Source organism: Protopterus annectens, chromosome 2.part1 (assembly GCF_019279795.1).
Source record: "Protopterus annectens isolate FY-2018-M chromosome 2.part1, PAN1.0, whole genome shotgun sequence".
Classification (NCBI taxonomy): Eukaryota; Metazoa; Chordata; order Ceratodontiformes; family Protopteridae; genus Protopterus; species Protopterus annectens.
Genome location: NC_056729.1, coordinates 1508234701 through 1508257538, shown reverse-complemented (window position 1 = coordinate 1508257538; position 22838 = coordinate 1508234701). Strand labels below are relative to the sequence as shown.

The window sequence follows — 22838 nt, the reverse complement described above, 5'->3', positions numbered from 1 at the left end:
AATTTCCTCTGTAACCTAGGAGGCAACTCTTGTAATTCTTTATCTTACCTCACCAGTTTACTGTTTTTATCTTGCTGTTTTCTCTAGCAAGAAGGGTGACCACTCATCCATTCATCTCTTACTAACCTGTATGTTCCCCAGTTTTAAACAGAATGTTTACTTGACACCTCACATGGTATTTGATTTCCTTCTAGCATACTAACATAGATTTAAGCCTTTTTTTCATTTTTGTAGTATATCATCTGTATTTTCTCTCTACCAAAGGAATCCAGAACTTATCCTGTCTTGGTTTATGATTTACTATGGAGCTGCCTAATAAGAAAGGTTTTATTTAAATTTACATTTTATTTCTTACCACTGTTTTTCACTGTGTATAGGAAGGAAGGGATAGCTTTCAGAGAAGAAAAATATTTTGATTTATATTTTGTTTTACGATTAATTTTCACTGAGGGAACTAGTCAGATACAAAGTTACACAGACTGCAAACAGGACAGTCCAGAGCTTATCTAAACATCTTGTCTTGGTATGTGATTTGTTGATCTTAACTGTTAAAAACAGGTGTGACTGTGAGCAATAGTGAGCAGAAGCTACTTCGCTGCTGTATCCAGGACTGTTTGTAAGCTTCTGAACCCCCCCAAGCCTTTCTGTGTCGGAGGGAAGCCTTCTAGCTTGTCAGTGGGAGTGGTAAGCATTAGGTAGCCAAGCACTAGGTAGCCTATCTACCACAAGAGGAGTGGTTTCTGGCACAGAAATTGTACTTTATTGGCCGTTTGGGCAGTTTTTCCATCTCTTTCAACTTCCTGGTCCAAAAGCTTGCATTTGCACTTTTCCCGCCTTTCCTGTAATTAGTCAAGTCCAGAAACACATTTACTGTATCCAGGACTGTTTGTAAGCTTCTGAACCCCCCCAAGCCTTTCTGTCAGAGAGAAGCCTTCCAGCTTGTCAGTGGGAGTGGTAAGCACTTATCTACCACAAGAGAAGTGGTTTCTGGCCCACAAAGTGAAGTTTATTGATTGTTTGGGCAGTTTTTTCCATCTCTTTCAACTTCTGGTTTAAAAGCCTGCATTTGCGCTTGTTTCCCATCTTTCCTGCTGTAACTAGTCTAGTCCAGATACAGATTTGCTGTAACCAGGACTATATGTAAGCTTCTGAGCCTCCCAAGCCTGTCTGTGTTGGAGGGAAGCCTTCTAGCTTAGCAGTTGGAGTGGTAAGCACTACGTAGCCTATCTACCACAAGAGGAGAGGTTCCTGGCACAGAAAGTGAAGTTTATTGGCCATTTGGGCAGTTTTTTCCATCTCTTTCAACTTCTGGTTTAAAAGCCTGCATTTGCACTTGTTTCCCACCTTTCCTGTAATTAGTCTAGTCCAGATACAGATTTGCTGTATCCAGGACTGTTTGTAAGTCCCTGAGCCCCCCAAGCCTTTCTGTGTCGAAGGGTAGCCTTCTAGCTTTTCAATGGGAGTGGTAAGCACTAGGTAGCCTATCTACCACAAGAGGAGTGGTTTCTGGCCCAGAAATTGTAGTTTATTGTCCATTTTGGCAGTTTTTCCATCTCTTTCAACTTTCTGGTTTAAAAGCCTGTGTCTGCGCTTGTTTCCTGCCTTTCCTGTAAATAGTCTAGTCCAGATACAGGTTTGCCCTATCCAGGACTGTTTGTAGCTTCTGAGTGGTGTCAAAGTCTGCTCTTCATTTTTCCATTATACCTGTTAGTTCTCTCCTCTCCTGCATTTATACTAGCTTATCAGTCTAGCACTTTACCAAACTTCTTGTAGCAATTACTGTAGCACAAAAAAGTCCTACCAGCACTAAACATTTAAGGAAACAGCTCCAGTACTTATTATTAATACCCAACCATCCAGGCATGTCTAAAGGTCAGTTCCCTGTGCTTTCTCCTATTAACCTGGTGAACTTGGGCATCCTGAGCCAATGTAGCAACTGACTCATGTACACTGACAACCCTCTTCTCTTACCTCCCAATACTCAGACTTGCGAGAAATGCACTTATATATCCAAACTGGAAGCCACGCACTCTCCAGCCAAGGCTGGAATAGCTGGTCAAGACGAGAAGTTCAACACTTGCACCACACCACATGGAACACATAGCCCTCCAAAACACACACCAGCACTGCCTTCACATAAAAACACAAACCACACACCCACCTTTGCAGTGGCTCTCAATAAAAATCTACCCAAACAGCAGAGACCTCCAAGGCAGAAATGACTCGACCACTACAACACACCACTAATCACGAGACACATAACTCTCCTAAACAGTGTGCCACTCAACCAAAGCCCCTAAGGCAGAACAGCATGCCCTAACAGTCAGCTTCCTGTCAGGTTCCAGGATCTGCCACATAACGCAAGCACTCAGGTCCCTCAACAACAGGTACAAATATGACTCTGTCATTGTACATGTGGGTGTGAATGACCTGAGGCGTACCTCCTTGGACTACATGAAAAGAGACATGGAGGAGGTCTCGGATTATGTAGCCCAGGCGGGTATGATCCTAGCCCTGAGCAGCATCCTATCATCACCCAGAATAATACCACAGTACAAGCAGAAAATGATCGATTTCAACAATTGGCTAAGTTTCTGGTGTCATTCTAAGGGGATCCAGTATTTGTCTGCCTGGGATAACATGATTAATAGACCTCGATGCTTTGCCAGAGATGGCCTGCATCTGTCACCCTATAGTACCTTTTTAGGTGGTGTTCCAAAGACCAAATTACCACAGTATAAACTACAAACAAATGCAATCTGAGGGTCATGCTGGTCAACGTTAGAAGTCTAAATCTGAAAATGTACTCACTCGAAGCACTCCTTAAAATAGAGAACGCTGACATTTGTGCTGTAACAGAGGCCTGGTTCAAGGAAGCAGAAAGCATCCCTGCACTACTAGGCTATAACTCATTACACACCTTTCGGCCCCAGAACTTGGATAGAAGCTCCAAAGGCAGTAGTGTTTCCATATTCATAAAGGATGCACACACCTCCAGACTAGTATTCCCAACATAATGCATCAGAGATACTTCAAGGGCAGCTAAAATTGGGTATGACAAAGATTCAGGTCGTAGCCTGCTATACAATGTCCCAAGACTCACACTCCACATTCCTAAGCACATTGGAGAATATTAGGGTCCATCCTAACACTCTCATACTGGGTGACTTCAACTACTCCTCCATTGACTGGGAAAAAATATTTATGTACCAATACACTTGCCCAACGTTTCCTGGAATTCATTAATTCAAATGCCCTGGACCAGCTTGTTCTTACCCCCACTAGAGGTAGCAACATCCTTGACCTGGTCATGACTAATATGTGTAACCATTGCTCTACACCAATAGTTAACTCCTCCCTGGTTAGATCCGGCCACAAATTAATCACCCATAAAGGTAACCACCATGAAAAACTTCTCCAAAGCTAACTTTAGGCTCCTAAAAACAGAGGTGGTTAACTTCATGGTACACATGCAAATGGAGAATAGTTGCATGACCGCTGAATCATACACCAATGCACTGTGCAAACACGTACACAAATGCATGGATCTCGCCATACCCAATAGAACCAAGATGCTCTCCTCCAAAAAAAAAGGAAGCCAATCTGGTGGTCCCCTGCCATAAACAAACTCTACAACAGAAGGAGGAAACTGATGCGGAATAAGGTGAAATCCCAAGACTGGAAAAACTCTCTTATCAGCCTCAACAATAAGCTGAGATCCCTCATCAAATCCTCTAAAGCTAGCTATGAAAACAGAATTGCAGCAGATAGTAAAGACAACCACAAGGCCTTCTATAGTTATGTAAAGAATCTCCATGGCAATACCCAGATTTGCTCTGAGCTACTACACAATGGTACCTCCTATACCGAGCCAAAAGATATTGCCAATATACTGGCCAACAGATTCAGTGCCTACTTTACCCCCCCAAAGGACCAATCACAATACCAGTAGATTGCCAGGCAACTAGTATTACTGCTGCACAGGTTAAAACAGCACTGTCCAAGGCCAAGAATACAGCTTCCAAGGGACCTGACAATATCCCTGGCTGTGTTCTACATGAACTATAGAGTGAACTGGCACCTCACCTGTGTGCCCTGTTCAATCACAGCTTCACCTCAGGCTTTGTCCCTACTGAATGGCACACTGCTACAGCCATCCCTCTCCTCAAAGGTGGAGCGACTACAGTCCCTGGGAACTATCGCCCCATTAGACTGACGATTCTGATATGCAAAGCTATGGAACGCATCATCATGGACCTAATAAACAAGGATATAGGGAATCTCCAAACTCTGGATACCACACAGTTTGGTTTTGTGAAGGTTAGATCATGCCTGCTCAACTTCAGGAATCATAGAAAAACTCACTAAGCTAGGCATCAACCCCTATATCACTAGGTGGGTTGCAAACTGTCTCACAGATAGAACCCACAATGTGAAAGTAGCAGACTCCAAGTCAGACTGCCTACTAGTCAAAAGTGGAGTCCCACAGGGTTTGGTCCTGGGTCCTCTCCTGTTTGGTATCTACTTCTCTGAAGTCCAGGCCAACACAAAGTGTCTTTGGCTGACAAAGTTCGCAGATGATTGCAAGTTGGGAGCTATTATTAACTCCCCAAGTGATGGTGACATCCTACAGAAAGGCCTCACTGAGACCAACGACCAGTGTCAGAACCATGGCCTTAAGCTCAATGGCAAAAAAATGTGTCGTCATCCCCTTTGGGAAAAACCCGGTTCCCATGAATTACCACATTGATGGTAGTCCACTGAACACAGAAGGTGTTGTAAGAGATCTGGGAACACAGGTTGACAGCAGCCTCTCTTTTGACCACCACATTGCCACTGTGGTCAGAAAGTCCTTTTATGTGGCACATCTAATTACTACAGGTTTTGCATCCAGGAAGAAAGAGGTCATTGTTTCCCTCTACTCTTCCCTCATTAGCCAATCATTGAGTACAGTGCCTCATTTGGCATGTACCTCACTAGACACCTGCAACAACTGGAGGGGCCACAAAAGTACCTCACAAAGAGGATCCTAGTCCTTAAACACTTGTCCTATATGGACAGACTCAAAAAAATCCAACTATTCTCTGTCTCACATTAGCTACTTAGAGGCAATCTCTGCTTGACATACAAAGCCATGTCTGATCCAGTTCTGTTAGAAATGCTACATCTAAAGAAATCCCAATCCCTCCACACCACACGCTCCAGTGACCTCAATCTCATTACCACAATCAACAGAACATGCTGGAGGGACAGGTTCATAACCCAGAGACTGCCCTTGCTATGGAATAGACTTCCCATACATGTCAAAATGAGCACCTCACTGGCCCTCTTCAAGAGAAACCTTGATGAGTGGATGGAAAATAGAAAATTCACCCCGGGGTCACTCCAGTGGCGCTACTCCACAGAGGCACTGGGAACTAAGGTCGGGTGGCATGATGTCAGGGTAATCCTATGGACTAGATTTGTAAAGGCTCCAGGGCCAGTAGCCTAGTACACACCTATGAACCTATGAAAGAAATTCCAACTTTTGTCAGACCTTCAGAACTTGTACAGTCAGGGAACAACTTTACTGCACTTACTTTAGTATTTAATTGTATATTGTGTGTGTGATTTTAATCACAGAAGCTGATTTAAGTTATTTAACTGATTTTGATTATTCTTTTCTTTTGTAATTTTTATTCAACTGAGACTGAACATGGATTCCTTAAATGAGTATGCCATTAATGATTTGGTAAAGTTGAAATATCTTGTACACTGTAATAACCACTATGTATATTTAAAGGTAACACCTGATAACACTGATGATCTGTGTTCGTCATTTCAAAAGTTAGATGATTTGCTTACCATTAATAGCAGTAAATCTAGACTTACAGATGACAACTGCAGTTGTGCAATTGGCACGGCTTGGAGAACTGTTGTAACATATATATAAATATAAAGAACTCAGAAATCTGACAAAAAAACACATAAACAAAGATAAAAAGGACTTCTATAACAAACCTCCCACAGCCGTAAAATCTAATCCTAAAAAATTCTGGAACTCTATTAACCAAATATCACATCCCGGTAACCTTAGCTCCTCCAATCCATGCTAAGACAAGACATCTGAAGAAACTGCCACTGTCTTCAATACCTATTTTATCGATTCAGTATCTAAGCTGCTGAACCCTAACCCAAACTCTTCTACTACTAACATCTCCAACTTTTCTGAACCTACTCCTAATACTGTCTTCTCAAATACCTTCTCCCTCAAACCTGTACCTACTAGTTACATCAAAACTCTACTCTCTAAATTAAAACCATGCTCAGCATCAGCTGACAATATTCCTTCCACTTTTCTTCTACTAGCAGCTGACTCTTGCTCTCCCTGTATCTATCCTAATTAATTGCTTTATCTCTGAATCTAAAGTCCCTTCCATCTTGAAACAATGCTACACTCTACCTATACACAAAGGAGGTAACTCCTCTGATATCTCCAACTTTAGACCTATCGCTATCCTCTCCCCTCTCTCTAAAGTACTAGAAAAATGTATTCATAAACAAGTTATGCAGTATCTAATACAGGAAAATCTGCTTACACCCACTCAACATGGCTTCAGACCCAAACATAGCACCACTACAGCTCTATTATCCTTCCTCAACATAGTCTCTAGAGCCATGGACGACCATAAACTTATTTCTTGCCTATTCTTGGACCTCTCAAAAGCTTTCGACACTGTCTCACACTCTCTTCTGCTGCACAAACTGCATAACCTCAACTTCTCCTCTGATACTGTTGCATGATTCTCCAGCTACCTCACTGATAGATCTCAATCAGTGAGACGGCACTCTGCACTCTCCCCTCCTCTCCCTGTCAAAATGGGTGTACCTCAAGGGTCTATCTTAGGGCCTTTACTTTTTAAAATCTTTACTAATCAGCTCTATACCTCCTGTCCTCAGTCATCTTTAGTGCAATATGCAGATGACTCTACAGTCATAACCACAGCCAACTCTCCCTCTAAGCTCTTCTCAGCTACTCAGGCATCTTTTAACTTAGTTGAAACATGGCTCTCCAACAACCAGCTCATCATTAACCCTAAAAAAACAAAGCTGTTACCATTCCTACCTAAAAAGTTCATAAATATTAAACCCTCCTTCTCCATAAAGTCCCTTAATAACACTCCCATTCATGTAGAATCCAGTACTAAGCTCTTAGGCGTAACCATTGACGATTAGCTTAAATTTGACTTGCATGTTAATAACTGTATCAAAAAGACACATTCAGTACTAGGGCTTCTTTACTGTAACAAGAAATTACTTACCTCTGAAGCCAAGATTACTCTCTCTCTTACCTACCTTCTACCCAGTCTAATGTACAATTCTCAAATTCTCACAAATCTTAACTCAGCACTCCTGACCAAACTCAAATCTACCTACAACAAGGTAGCTAGATTTGCTGCCCAACAAACCTACAAATCCCATCACTGTCTCTCTCTAAAACCCCTAAAATGGCTTGAATTACCCCACCAGCTTCTTCTCTCTCAGCTCCAGATCATCCATTCTGTCCTCAGCCAGCCTTCCTACTGCCCAGCACTATCCCCTCTCATCTCCCATTATTCTCCCTCCAGACCTTTCCGAAGCTCTAACCAAGCCCTACTACAAATCTACAAACTCAAGTCTAAATTTGGACACAACATGTGCAGCTATCACCCCACTATTGCCTGGAATAGGCTCCCACTAGAAATCAGGACCCTTATACATCCTAAACAATTTAAGACAGCCACCAAAGAGCACTTTAAAGGTCACTGGCCCTGCCACTGCACTCTCCCTCCTTAACATCCCCTCCTTCTCATACCTTAATCTACTTTCTGCCCTTAACTCACTCTTCTCACTAGCTCTCTCTAATCTTACTTGACTAATCTTTCTACTGTCTTTGAAAATCTATTAAGCAAATTGCCTCAGAGAAACATTCTATTGTAATTGTCTTGCCTTTATGCAACTACATCATGATAAAACAGTTTTTTTAACCACTTACCCCAAAAACTATACTCATCTTAATGACATATTTCTTTTTATACATCTTGAAATAGTTGTGCTATACTCCTGATTATTGGCACAGTATAACATTGTATTGCTACTTAATGCCTTGTAATAATCCTGTAACATTGCTGTTTAATGCTAATTTATAATGAAAATTGTATAACATGTTGAGAGCTTTTCTCCCCAGGCATCCGCTAAAAAAGGGCTCTTCAGCTCAGTTGGACAATCCCAGTCAACAAATGTAAAATAAATAAAATAATAAAAATATTAATGACTGGACTGGTGGAGAAATAATGTTAGACAAACAGCAAATAGAACATTGTCTGTAAAGATATCTCAATCTCTATGAAACAAGATGATGATGCCCCTGACAACTTTGGAATTCTGGATACAAGTATTCAGCAATTTGAGGACTCAGTGTTTAGAAGAAAAAAAAAATAAAGAAAGGAAGAAGTTCACAACAAATAAGGAGGAAAAAACTGATAAATGTTTGTAAAGTAAAGATCGTGAAAACACTGAGATTAATAAGATTAATGGTGATGATCATTCCTTTGTAACAACTGATACAGCAGATATTACTGATTTAGAAGTTGAAAGTTCTTCAGGTCTAGTCAGAAAAGATATTCTTGTAATTGAAGATTTAATTATTAGAGGAAATGATACTTACATTTCTAGAGAAGATAATGAACATTGAATTGTGTTGTATTTGCCAAGAGCAAAAATACAGGATATGAGACAAGCCTTAGAATGCCTTAATGTAAGGAAGTTTGGATCTGTTTTTATTCATGTCGGTACAAATGATCGCATCCATAAGGACTCTGACTGTTGAACTGCTGAACTTACAGTCCTCTTAGATAGCATAGCTTGTACTAGTGCAGGAAGTATTTTTCACAAATTGCATATAGAAAGGAGAGTCAGGTCACCAGGAATGAAAAGATTTTTTGGGTAAATACCTACATGAAAAAAATGACCCATTTTAGAAAACTGAAAATGTGTAGATCATCCAAGCCTAATTTTGGGCACACGTGTTCGGACAGGATGTCATGTATTTGTCAGGATCAGGGAGGAGAATTTTTGCTATAGATATTTTGCAATATCTGACAAACACATGGCAGGATTTTTGCTAGGTCAAAATTTTAACAGTTCACAGATAGCAACATCTGATGTATCTTTGACAGTTGTTAATGCCAGGAGCATTAATTATAAAGTTTTTTCTGGAAATTTGCTAAATTCCCCACAAGATTGATGTTAGTGTTTGTGAAACAAGGTTAAAGAACAATGACTGGAAACCAGTTCTGTCAGGATATAAATGTTTTTACTTTAACAGACATTCTAATAAATAATCACGTGGAGGTGTTATGTTAGGGGTTAAAGATAATTATGAGATCTGTGGTTATAACATGTTCAGTGATAACACCAATACTATAGATTGTGTAACTGTGACAATAAAGACAACTCCAGAACATACAATAATTGTTGGAGTACATAGGCCACCAAAGTCAAGTGCTGATGACCTAAAATAATTCCTATGTTTCTTGCATGAAACACAGGAGGGAAGAATCATAGCAGCTAGGGACTTAAATTTACTAGAAACAGACTGGAATAATATTGATTCAACAACACAACATTAGTAAGGAAAATTTTCACAACATATGTTTATCAACAGCAATTGCTTCAGACTGTAAAAAAAAAAAACACCAGGGAAAGGAAAGTACAGTTGTGTACCTACCATAAATGTAGATGTTCGAGTGTATTCACTGTTGCAGTCATTACACTTGGGTTATCCTGCTGGCAGGCTACCCGCAGTCGGCCCGAGTTCCAAAGTCTAGGTCCGGCGTCGGTTGCTGTCACCTCTTCCCTGACGTCAGTGCGCCAGGGGTATAAAAGATGCAACCGACGCCATTTTCTTCAGTTTTTCTTGCCCCAGATGTCAGGTGCCCCCAGATAGGAAGGCTGAAAAGAATAAATTATGCCAAAAAGCATGCATGTACTAATATAAACATATCCTTTATCTACAAGCAAATACACCACATAGGTTGTATAGAGTTGAGAAGTACAGAGAAGTCCCAGCAAAGAAAAAAAGGGGGATGGTGGGAGGGTAACCTGGACTGCAACAGTGAATACACTCGAACATCTACATTTATGGTAGGTACACAACTGTACTATGTTCATCGTGTTTCACTGTTGCAGTCATTACACTTGGGTTGAATCCCAAAGCTGAGGTTGGGTGGCTGGGTCTAAATTGGATTTGGAGAGGCTACCAGGCCCTGCAGAACTACAGTGGCAAAGCCTGCTCTGGATTTAGATTAGAGAGGTAAGTGATAGTGCTTGGTGAAAGTGTGCACTGAACTCCAGGTTGCAGCTTCTAAAATGTCTTTGGTTGGTGGTACTCTGAGAAAGGCTGCTGAAGTGGCTGCTGCTCTGGTAGAATGTGGTCTAATGCCCTTATAGGTTCATAGGTTCATACTAGGCTATCTGCCCTGGGGCAATTATAAGCCTAGCCCAATTCTGTATGGCTTACGCCACCCCTTGATTTGAGTATACTGTGCCCTTTTTAAGGTTTAGTTTACTGTGCCTCTGTCTAATGGTGACACGGGAGTAATCCCTGGGACAAACCTACGATCCCCCATCCACCTATCGAGATTCTTCTTGAAGAGATTCAGTGAGGTGCTCTGCCTCACATGAACTGGAATTCTATTCCAGAGCGAAGGGAGCCTCTGGGTTATGAACCTGTCCCTCCAGCAAGTTCTATTTATTTCTGTGCTGAGGTTCAAGTCCCTCGAGCGTGTGGCTCTAAGGGATTTAAATTTACTGAGGTGAAGCATGTCCATTAATTCTGGATTTGACATAGCTTTGTATGTCAGGCATAGATCGCCTCGAAGTAGGCGGTATGCAACTGAGTAGAGCTGGAGTTTTTTTAACCGAGCAGCATATGGCATCTGTTTGAGACCCTTGATCCTCTTGGTGAGATACTTTTGGGGTCTTTCTAATTGCTGCAGGTGTCGGGCAAGGTACATCCCAAAAGGGGCATTGTATTCTATGATGGGCCTGATGAGGGATGAATAAAGGGGCACGATTACCTCTCTTGATCTAGATGTGAAACCCTTCGTGATGAGGTGGGCTACGTAGAAGGTCTTTCTAACCACTTTGGCAATGTGGTTTTCAAAGGAGAGATTGCTATCAACTTGGGTCCCCAGGTCCCTAATAACTTTCTCTGTAATTAATGGGTTTCCACCGATGTGGTAATTTGTGGGCACATTGTTTTTGCCAAAGGGTATGACTATACATTTTTTGGCATTTAGCTTTAAACCATGGCGCTGGCACCAGTTATCTGTCTCTGTGAGACCTTTTTGAAGGATGTTTGTGTCAGCTGGAGAGTCGATTATGGCGCCCAGTTTGCAGTCATCTGCGAACTTGGTGAGCCATAGTCCTCCCACGTTTGCCTGTACCTCGGAAAAGTATATACCGAACAAGAGTGGTCCCAGGACAGAACCCTGTGGGATGCCACTTGTGACCGGTTTAGAGTCTGACATGGCTCCAGCAACTCTCACTCTGTGGGTTCTGTCTTTGAGCCAGTTTGCGACCCATCTTGTGACATAGGGGTTTATATTTAAGCTGGATAGCTTATCTATGATGCCCGAGTGGGGTATTGTGTCAAATGCCTTTGCAAGGTCCAGATAGGCTGTGTGGACTACCTTCCCTTCATCTATGGCTTTGGTGACTGTTTTGAAGAAGTCAACCAGGTTCAAAAGGCAGGATCTGTCCTTGACAAAGCCGAACTGGGTAGGATCTAGTTTCTGTAGGTCCCCAATGTCTTTGTTTATGAGCTCCATGATGATAATCTCCATAGCCTTGCAGACTAAGCTAGTCAGGCTTATGGGGCAATAGTTTCCAGGGTCCGTAGAGGCTCCACCTTTGTGGAGTGGGACCACTGTTGCTGTACGCCATTCTGTGGGCACATATCCTGTAGTGAGGCTGAGATTGTATAGCTGTTTTATTTGAGGGATTAGTTCCTCTTGGAGTTCATGTAGGACGCAACCTGGGATGCCATCTGGAAGCAGTGTTTTTTGCTTTAGAGAGGGCAGCCTTCACCTGAGCATCAGTGATGTTTGGGAGGCAGCCCTCTGCTGGGATAGATACTTGCTCTTTTGGGGGGGGGTGGGGTGGAGAAGTTTGCACTGAACCTGTCGGCCAGGATATTGGCGATGTCTGTGGGTTCAGTGTATTTTTTGTCGTTTAGAATCAACTCAGAACAAGTCTGGGAGTTGCATCCCAGGTTCCTAACATAACTGAAAAAAGCCTTATGATTGTATTTGGTGTCCTGTGCAATTTTTCTCTCGAAGCTGGCCTTGGAGGATTTTATGAGGGATCGTAATTTTTTGCTAGTACTGATCAGAGATGCCTTCCCTATTAGGGATTTTGCTCTATCATGTAGTAGCTTCCTCCTTCTGTTGTACAGTTTATTTATGGCAGGGGTCCACCAGACTGGATGCCTGCCTTTGGATGATTGGGTCTTGGTTTTGTTTGGGATAGCATGATCCATGCATTCCTGGAGATGTCCGTAGAATGCATTTATATAGGATTCTGCAGTTTGGGCCGTAGTTTCCATTGGCCCTGGGGCCTTGAAGGATTCCACTTCGGTTTTGAGAAGTGAGAAGTTCACTTTTGAGAAGTTTTTCACTGTGGTTTTCTGGGCTGGGGGTGGGGTCGGGATGTGGACATCCAGTGAAATTAATTTATGGTCTGATCTTACCAATGAGGGATATACTTCTGGTGTGGAGCATAGAGTCCCCATGTTGGTAATGATCAGGTCTAGTATGTTGTCCCCTCTTGTGGGAGTGGTGACTAGTTATTACATAGCATTTGAGTTTATAATTTCCAGGAACCTTTGGGCTAAGGTGCTGGGGCTTGAGTAGTGCTCCCAGTCAATGTTTGGGTAGTTGAAGTCGCCCAATATAATGGTGTTCGGAGAGATCTTCATGTTCTCCAATGTTTTCAGGAAAGCCGAGTGGGATTCCTGACTTTGAGAGGGTGGTCTGTAGGATGCTATAAACTGAAAAGCAGTCTTGCCCACTGTTAGTTGCACATGGATGGTCTCCGATACTTCATGCAATGCCACTAACCTGGAGGTGTGGATATCCTTGATAAATATGGAAACTCCCCCTCCTTTTGTGGTTCAGTCTGGGTTTTGGGGAAAAGCATGATATGAGGTATAGCCTGGTAGTGCCGGGGTGCTCTCTGGAGCCTTGAACCAGGTTTCTGTCACTGCACAGATATCGATGTTCTCCATACTGAGGAGAGCTTCGAGTGCGTGCATCTTGAGTTTAAGACTTCTGGCGTTAAGCAGCATTACCCTTAGTTTCTTGTTCCTTGTGCTGTCTATGGGGGTGGGTTTGACTTTTGAGCCTTGCCTAAAAAAGGCACTATGGGGGTGGCAAGAGCCTTTGCCAATATCCGAAAGCCCAGTGGTGACAGGTGCAAGCCGTCCCTAGCGAAGCAACGTGTCCTGTCGAGCATGTCATCCCAGGCTGACAGACACTGGATCCCCTTTGAATGACACCAAAATTTTAGCCAATTGTTAAAATCGATTATTTTGTCTTTGTACTGTAGCATCATTCTAGGTGAGGGTAAGATGCTGCTCAAGGTCAGGGTCATACCAGCCTGGGCTACATGATCAGAGAGCTCCTCTATGTCTCTTTTCATGTCGTCCAGGGAGGTACGTATCAGGTCATTCACACCAGCATGTACAATGACTGAGTCATATTTGTATTTGCTTTGGAGTGACCTGAGTGCTTGCGTTATGTGGCGGATCCTAGCACCCGACAGGCAGCTCACCGTGACCTTCTCTTTATTCAGCCTGGTGAGCGGGACGTCAGTGTGTCTGACAATAGAGTCACCTATTACAAGAGTATCAGGTGTGTTATTCAGCCTTAAGGGCTGTGGCTGCTTGGCACACTGACTTTGTGGGCTATGTGTTGTGCGTGTTTTGTTTTGAGGTAGCGTTTGCTTGGATGTCTGCTTTGGAGGTCTCTGTTGCTTAGGTAGATTTTTATTTAGAGCCTCGAGTATGTTTTTGTGTATTTATGTGTTTGGTTCGCTGATGTGGTGGGACTATGTGATACTGGAATTGTGTTGTGTGAGGTTACCTTCTCCTCCTGACTGGTTACACCAGTTTTGAGATGAGAGAGCTCAGCCTCCAGTTTGGCTAAATAGTTGCATCTCTCACATATATTTGAACCTGTTTGGAGGAGGACAGGGTTGTCCGTGTACATGAGACAGTTGTAACATTGCCTCAAAATTCCCAGATTCACCAGCTGGACTGGAGAGGAAACCATTGACTGACCTTTGGACATGCTAGAGTAATATAGGGAAATTGAATTTAAGACGGACCAATAGAGGACAGGGTAATCGTAGAGAGTATAAGAGTAAGTAGTGCTTATGGTTTAATAGTGCTAACTTGTAGGATTACTTAATTGGACCAGTGAAGGGCCTTAGAATGAGAATATGGTGTTTAAATTGAGAGATAGAGCAGTTCTAAGGGAAAAAGTGAAGAGCAGACTTTGTGGAGCCAGGAATAGTTTAAACCCAATTAGGCGGTGCTGCCCACTGTTGCGCTATACACAAAACCGCACAAAAGAGGGTTTTAAGAGAGGAAGATGAAGGAGTTTGGAATTGACCCAAAATGGCCAATAAAACTACAGTTTCAAGTCAGTAACCACTCCCACAGGGGCAGGCAGGCTGCTCAATGTTTTTCACTGCCACTGATAAACAGAGAGACTTCCCTTTAGCCCAAGCAAAAAATGGCCTCCAAGAAACTTACAAACAGTTCAAGAACAGCAAGCCTGTAACTGAACTTTTTTAAATCCCAGAAAAGTGGGGAAAAAAGCAAGATTTTTTTTTTTGTTTTTTTCAGAGATAGCAGAGGTTCACAAGTGTCAACAAGTTATAACAGTGCATTAAATGACCCCACACAAGAGTGCTAGGCCAAAGACAGATAAAATGCAAGTTTTGAGAAAAAAAAACGATTTTAAAAATAAGTGCAAAGAGGAAATTCAGTAAACAGCTCTAGGTTGTGCTCTAAATACAGTTACTAATGCAGAAATCAAGTTTAACAAGCCAGAAAATGCTCAAAATAGGCGGCTATGCAGAAAAACTTAGCAAATAAACAGAGGAAAAATACTTAAAATCTCAAAAGTGGCTCCTTTCTTCTCTCAGCGTTTTCTCCTCTTGGTGGGTGCTTCACCAACAGCCAACAAGCCTGAAAAGACGCCAAAACCACGAGGCAACCAAGTTTTAAGAGAGGAAGATGAAGGAGTTTGGAATTGACCCAAAATGGCCAATAAAACTACAGTTTCAAGTCAGTAACCACTCCCACAGGGGCAGGCAGGCTGCGCAATGTTTTTCACTGCCACTGATCAACCGAGAGACTTCCCTTTAGCCCAAGCAAAAAATGGCCTCCAAGAAACTTACAAACAGTTCAAGAACAGCAAGCCTGTAACTGAACTTTTTTAAATCTCAGAAAAGTGGTAAAAAAGCAAGATTTTTTGTTTTTTTGTTTTTTTCAGAGATAGCAGAGGTTCACAAGTATCAACAAGTTATAACAGTGCAGTAAATGACCCCACACAAGAGTGCTACGCCAAAGACAGATAAAATGCAAGTTTTGAGAAAAAAACGATTTTAAAAATAAGTGCAAACAGGAAATTCAGTAAACAGCTCTAGGTTGTGCTCTAAATACAGTTACTAATGCAGAAATCAAGTTAGGCACTGATTTGCCATGTTGTGCATAACAGAAGCGAATGCAGTGTCCTATCCATTTTTAAATTGTCTGCTTTGTGATAGGCTTTCCTTGTGATCCTGCAGCATAGGCTACAAACAGTTGCTCAGTCTTTCTGAAAGCTTTTGTTTTGTCCAAGTAGAATCGTAGCTGTCTGTGTATATCCAAAGCGTGCAGAAGTCTCTCCCCTTTATTCTGAGGTTTGGGTAGAAAGTTGGTAAATGAATGGTTTGGTTTAGAGCCACATTGGAAACCACTTTTGGCATGAATGTTGGGTTTGTCCTAAGAGAAACCCTGCCCTGGTGAAAAATGATGAAAGGTTCCACAGCCATTAATGCCTGTAACTCTGAGACACTTCTTGCTGAACTTATTGCTAAGAGCAGAGCAGTTTTCCATGATAAGAATTTTATATCAGCTGTGCTGGCTGGCTCAAAAGGAGGCAGTGTGAACTTTTCTAAAACAAAATTTTGATCCCAAGTTGGTATTGGTGCTCTCCTTGGGGGTCTTATGTTTTTTGCCCCACTGAGGTACTGTCTTAGAAGAGGATGTGAAAAAATAGGAGGTTCCGTATTGTAATGAGCTGAAATGACAGAGGCATGGATCTTAACTGATGAGAAAGACAGGCCTTTGTCCAGCATCTCAGTTAGGTATTGTAAAATCTGAGGTATATTTGTAACAAGTGGTTCGAGCCCTTGTGCCTGGTTCCAAGCACAGAATATCTCCCATTTTTCTGCATAAGATTTCCTAGTGCTAGGCCTCCTGGCTTCTAAAATGACATCCATAACGAGAGGTGCAGTTTGAGTGGCTACATTATCTGCCATGCTGCCAGATTTAAGGTTCTGAGTTGACTGTGCAGAATCTGATTGTTTTGTTGAGTCAGAAGATGAGGAATTTGAAGTAAAGGCCAGGCTGGGTCTTGAGACAAGATCTTTAGGATTGGGTACCAGTGCTGACGTGGCCAGTCTGGGGCAATCAGGATCATTTTTGGCCTCTTTTGTCTGACTTTTAGGAGCACCTTGGTAAGAAGAGGCATTGGAGGGAAGGCATAAACTGTCAGGGTTTTCCAGCTGAATAACAGAGCATCCACTTTCCATGCTTGAGAGGGATAAGTTCTTGTGCAGAATTTCTGTAGTTGGCAATTGTGAGGGGAGGCAAAAAGATCTATGTCTGGGCGTCCCCATTTCCTTGTTATCATGCTGAACACGTGGATTTAGTTTCCATTCGTGAGGATCCATGAGATTTCTGCTTAGTTCGTCTGCCAGTGTATTTTTTGTTCCTGGCAGGAATTGTGCCTGCAGATGTACTTGATAGGACAGTGCTGTGTTCCACAAAGTCATGGTTTGCCTGCATAGGGGGTAGGAATGTGTGCCCCCTTGCTTGTTTATGTACCACATAACTGTGGTATTGTCTGTCTTTATTAGTAGTTGTCCAGGATGTAGTAGGTCCTTGAAAGCTGTCAGGGCATTCTGTACAGCTAACATCTCTTTCTGATTGATGTGAAGATGCATTTGTTCCTTGGGCCACATGCCATGAATACATTTTCCTGCCATATGTGCCCCCCAGGCATAATCCGATGCATCCGTTGTTATTGTCTGCCTGGCTGTGGGTAAGGTGAAAGGCTGTTCCTTGTTGTGGTGACAGGCTTGGGACCACCATCGAAACTCCTGTTGTAGGCAGGGAATTAAAGTTATGATTGCTTCCAGGCTGTGGCAATGTTGAGTCCAAACACTTTTTAGATACCATTGTAGTTTCATCATATGCAGTCTTGCATATGGAATTAGTACAATGCAGGACGCCATGAAGCCCAGGGCCTGCAGAATTTTTCTTGCAGGGAGCTGGGTCTATGTTGCCATCATTTGAAAGTAATGTGTCAGTTGCCTTTGTTTGTCTGGCATGAGATAAGCCATCTGGGCAGTTGTATTTAAGCTTGCACCCAGGAATATTATCTCTTGAGAGGGCACTAGTTTTGATTTCCTTTCGTTTACTGTGTACCCTAGGCAAATTAGTAATCTTTTTACAAATGCCATATGCTTTAGAAGAATGTCCTTGCTCTCTGCTTGAATAAGGCAGTCGTCCAAGTAGGGATATATTTGTATTCCTTTTTGTCTGCAAAATGCAATTACTGGCGCCAGGCATTTTGTGAAGACCCTGGGCGCAGTAGATAAGCCAAAGGACAGTGCAGAGAATTGATAATGAACTGAGCCTGCTATGAATCTGAGTTATCTTCTGCAAGATTGTCTGATTGGGACATGCAGGTATGCCTCCTTGAGGTCCAAAGTAACTAGTCAAGCCTTCTAGCCCAGCATGGGTAGAAGTTGCTGTAGTGTTAACATTTTGAATTTTGGAACATCCAGGAAAGTATTTAGGATTGACAGGTCCAGTATTGGTCTCCAGGCTGTGTCCTTTCTGGGTACTAAGAAAAGTCTTGCGTAAAATCCTTGCCCCTGTTCTTGCTGTGGTACTCTTTGAATAGCTCCCATGTCCATGAGAGCAGCAATTTGTTTTTGTGCCTCTGCCCATTGGTTTTGTGGAAGGTCCGGCATACCTCTTGATTTTGGAAGCGTGTGAAAGTGGAACCTGTAACCCTGAGAAACAATATTCAGTACCCATTTGTCCTGGGTGATTATGTGCCAATTTTTTGAGAAAAGTGCTAGCTTTCCCCCTAGGAGTGCTGTCAAAAGGTAAGTGCTTGGCATCTGTAGAGGAAAGTCATTGGGACTGTTTCCTATAAGGTTGTGATTTGTCTTCTCCTCCTTTGGGGGCTGAAGCACCCCATTGTTTAGGTCTGTAGGAGCCTTGGGGCTGAGATCTGCCTCTTGGGCATCTGTATCTGCCTCTTTGTGGCCTGTCTGACACCGGAAAGGACCAATGTTTTGAAGGCCAGTTTCTGCTAAACCTAGGTGGTTGAACCTGTAAGAAATCCTTTACTGCCTGCATTGATTTTGCTTTATCCTGCATTTTCTTTAACACCTCTTCTGCCTTAACACCAAAGTATCATGCTGTAGTGGAGCATCCAATAATTTTACTTAACATGTTCAGGTAAACTTTGTTCTTTCAACCAAGCATGCCTTTGAATAACAGAGCCTGTAACTGCAGCTCTACAAGAAGCCTCTAATGCACTGCTTCCCAACCTGTGTGCCGCGGCACACAACTGTGCCGTCGCTACGGTAGTAGTGTGCCGTGGCAAAAAGTAAAAAAATATGTAAAATTATAATGGCGTTGCATTAATATTAATTATAAGTTAAAATAGTATAACCTCATATTCCTATAATGAAATAAAACATAAAATGATGCGGAAATACCATTATTTTCTAAACAAAAAGATCTCACATCATCAGTTCTGCTTGGCGATGGCGCTCCATAACAATTTCAATAGTTGGGCGGAACGGCTAATTTACACTTTACCTAGCACCAATCGGAAATATATGTAAATATTCGTTTATTAAAGTAAAATTTTAAAATATCGCGTAAATTCTAATAAATAAATATAATAAATAACGTATATTAAATATTTATGATTTTAATAGATTGTAAGAGACATGATAATTATAATTATTTCATCAATTTTATTTATTCAAGTGGATACATCATTGCTATCTGTTTGAAACAATTTTTCTAATTGGCCCGGCGTTCTCTTTTTTAAATATATATTCGCATAGGTACGAGAATATAGATTCTTTAATTTTATTCATTGCTTTCCTTTACATTTTCTTGACAGTGCCCCACGTTGACTCAGTTCTATTAGTGTCGTAACCATCAGCGTTGACAAATTCGTTCGCATGTATTACAATTACGTGTAGAAATCCAGGGTCTTCAAGGTAATTATATCCTGCCCATCCTTCTGTTAATACCCGGGATCCTTGTTCAATATTTCGTAACAGAATATCACGAAGAATAGGTGTTGTGCGCTTTTCTGTGACCTCCATAAAAATACGCTCTGCTTCATCGATTCCTCCCTTCTTTAATTGATATAATTTTAAATAAAATATTATTTTATTAAGAATTTATGCTTAGTTTGCTAAAACTGTATAACCATGAGAGTATTATTCCTAAACTCCTAATTTTGGGTTTTATTTTCATTTTTGGTTTAAAGTTTTGGTTTTATAATACACTACCAACATTACTGTTATTGCCCCACATGTAAATTAAATAGTTTCAATAAAATTTATATACTAAGACAATAAAAAATGTAATATATAGGATAATATTTAATAAAAAAATAATATAAACGAAAATTTCCGATTGGTGCTAGGTAAAGTGTAAATTAACCGGGCGGAACTACAATGATTCTTTCGCGGCTGCGACGCTTAAATGTTTACCTTCTGTGGCGTGAATACCGCGTGATGTAACTTGATTTGTGGCTGTAGTCCGCATGTACCGCTAAAACGTGACTATATCGTTGTGAAGTATACTTTTTTATAGAATTTAAAGTTAATTTGATCGAATGGTATTTTTATTCTTTCAAATTTCTTTGTAACTATAAATGGCAAACATCAACGAAAGCCGTAAAAGAAAAAGTACGGATGATAACAGTGAAATATGTATAGATGACGATACGCGTAACAGAGACATTGTTGGTAAAGGCAAAGTCATTCGACGCTACCAAGACAGTTACTTAACTTATGGATTTACATGTGTTGAGAAGCAAGGCATTCCACAACCGTTATGTGTAATATGCGGGGACATTCTTGCAAACGAAGCGATGGTACCAAGCAAGATGCAATGCCATCTACATACAAAGCACAAGACTTACACAGGTAAAAATGAGACATATTTTAAACGTTTATTAGATGGGCAGCAGAAGCAAGCATTTGTTTACTAAGCATCTTACGGTTACAGACAAAGCAGCTAGCTAGCTTTCAAGTCGCAGAGTTAGTTGCCAAAGAATGAAACCACACAACATTGTGGAGTCTTTGATTATGCCTGCATGCAGAGTTATGGTGAAAACAATGCTTGGAGAAGATGCAGAGAAAGTTATATGTAAAATGCCATCATCAAATAACACAGTTGCTAGGCGGATCGAAATGATGTCAGAGGATATCAGCAGCAGTGTGTGCAATTTGCTTCAGACTTGCAAACGATTTGCGCTACAGATTGATGAATCTACAGATGTAAGTGGAAAAGCTCAGTTAATGGCCTTCGTAAGGTTTTCAAATGGAACAAAAATGTTAGAGCAATTCCTATTTTGTAGAGAACTGATAGAAACAAAAGGAGAGGATATCTTCAAATGTGTGTCACAGTTCTTTGTCCAGAATGGTTTACTGTGGGAATGGTGCATGGCTGTGTGCACGGATGGAGCTCCGTTGATGACAGGAAATCTGCGTGGTTTTGCAAGTATGACAAAACGCGAAAATCCTAACATTGTCACAACTCATTGCTTCATTCACAGGGAGGCACTTGTAAGTAAGACAATGGGTACCGATCTTCAGTCAGTCTTAGATGATGTGATTAAGATGGTAAACTTCATAAAAGTTCGACCAGTCAAGTGCAGAGTTTTCGAGATGTTATGCAAGGACATGGGGGCAGACCATTATACACTTTTGATGCACACAGATGTAAGATGGCTATCCAAAGGAAAAGTTCTGTCGAGGGTGTACGAGCTGAGAGATGAACTAAGCGTGTTCTTCCTAACTCAGCAAGTTAAACAGAACTTTGTTCAATTGTTGAGTGATTCCACCTGGTGCAGCAAATTAAGCATCTAGTTGACATTTTTGAAGTGTTAAATGCACTGAATTCGAGTATGCAGGGCAACGAATCAAACATACTCTCTGTTACTGACAAACTATGCGCATTTCGTCAGAAACTTCAAATGTGGTCACATGAAATAGAAGCAACTAATTCAGTAGCTATGTTTCGTGCTGTTGAAGTTGATCCTGGTGCAGTTGTGTTAAATGACATAGTTATTGAACATTTATCACAGTTGCATGACAAGTTGCAACACTACTTTCCAAGTCTAACTCTTTCGGACAAAGATTGGATCAGAAACCCATTTCATATCCAAGTTGATATGTCTGGCTTACAATTACTGGAAAAGGAACAGCTTATTGACGTTGCAGCTGACAGTACACTGCGACTGAAGTTTCTGGAAATGAATTTAGTAGAGTTCTGGATTATGGTTGAAAAAGAATACACATTGATAGGCAGTAAGGCAGTCGGAATACTGCTTCCCTTCAGCACTACTTACCTGTGTGAGAAGGCATTCTCAGCAATGACACTTATCAAAACAAAACACAGAGGGTGTTTACAAGCACTTGAAAACGACTTACGAGTGTGTCTGTCAACTGCCGTTAACGCTCAAATTGAAAAACTTTCACGGTCCTTGCAAAGCCAACCGTCACATTAACACACTATTGGTCACTTGACTAGTAAGTATTAAGTAAATTAGTAAAATAAATCATAGCTTTCGTTCTTCTATATTGACTGTTTAGTTTTTGTAATTTTAATCTCATTTAGAGGTGATTTATTCACTTTCTTTTAGTTACGGATTTACAATTTTACATGAACGACAGGCACTTCTTGCACATCAATAGTGGCATCAAAATACAGAATTTATTTGTCATAAGATTCATTGCTACTGTAATCCTGTATACATGTAGTTAACTTGTATTGACAGAGAACGCTATATAGACAGGTGAATGAGTGGGTTTTTTATATTAATGTTACAGCCTGGCACGAAAACTTTTATTTTTGTAAGATTGTAATAGTGTAGTACTGTAGTTACTGTATGTAACTATAGTTAGTACAGTACTAGTTGAGCATAATACGTCGTTTTAAAATGAAATGGGAGCATTTCAGTTCCGGTGTGCCGTTTACTGTTTGGTACCTGACTAATGTGCCATGGCCCGAAAAAGGTTGGGAAGCACTGCTCTAATGAATCAAAACCACATTGTAGAGTATGCTTTCCCACTTGTTCAGCTGCATGCAATAAATCCTGCATTTCCTTAGTGTCAGGACTTTCTGAGATTGAAACTATTTTCTGCTTTAACAAGGACATGAGGTACTGTTGATATTTAAGCATGTGAAACTGGCAATTTAAAGTCCTTAC

At 41.3% G+C, this 22838-nt stretch overlaps 1 protein-coding gene across 1 annotated transcript in view; it reads right to left on the bottom strand.

Annotated features, from left to right (window-relative positions):
• MEGF6 (multiple EGF like domains 6) overlaps positions 1-22838 on the bottom strand; it is a 2184612-nt gene that overhangs the window by 2076664 nt on the left and 85110 nt on the right. The gene's annotated exons all lie outside the window — the stretch shown is intronic.